Source organism: Triticum dicoccoides, chromosome 2B (assembly GCF_002162155.2).
Source record: "Triticum dicoccoides isolate Atlit2015 ecotype Zavitan chromosome 2B, WEW_v2.0, whole genome shotgun sequence".
NCBI lineage: Eukaryota > Viridiplantae > Streptophyta > Magnoliopsida > Poales > Poaceae > Triticum > Triticum dicoccoides.
In genome coordinates, this window is record NC_041383.1 from 729,914,059 (window position 1) to 729,914,418 (window position 360).

Genomic DNA, 360 nt, shown 5'->3' on the forward strand with positions numbered 1-360 from the left:
TAAAGGACGTGCGTTACACAGAAGAACTCCATTTGTGAAAAAGAAGGGCAAGAAGATTGTGAACAGATAGCTAGCTAAGATCGATTGTATTTAAATCGTAGCCTTCATTTCTCGATTGTATTTCATGGGCACTTTTTGAACTATCATGAATATTTTTAAATTTCATGGACACTCGATCTCGATCCCCCTCCATCTCGATCGCTATCCCACCTCACCAGATCCGGTCCCCCTCGCCGCCGAGCACCCCCCGGTCCACCGGTCGCCGCCACCGACCCCCCGCACCCTCGATTCCCCTACTCAACCGCCGCCGCCGACCCCCCGCACCCCCCGCACCCTCCCCCGCTCCACCGGCATTACTGT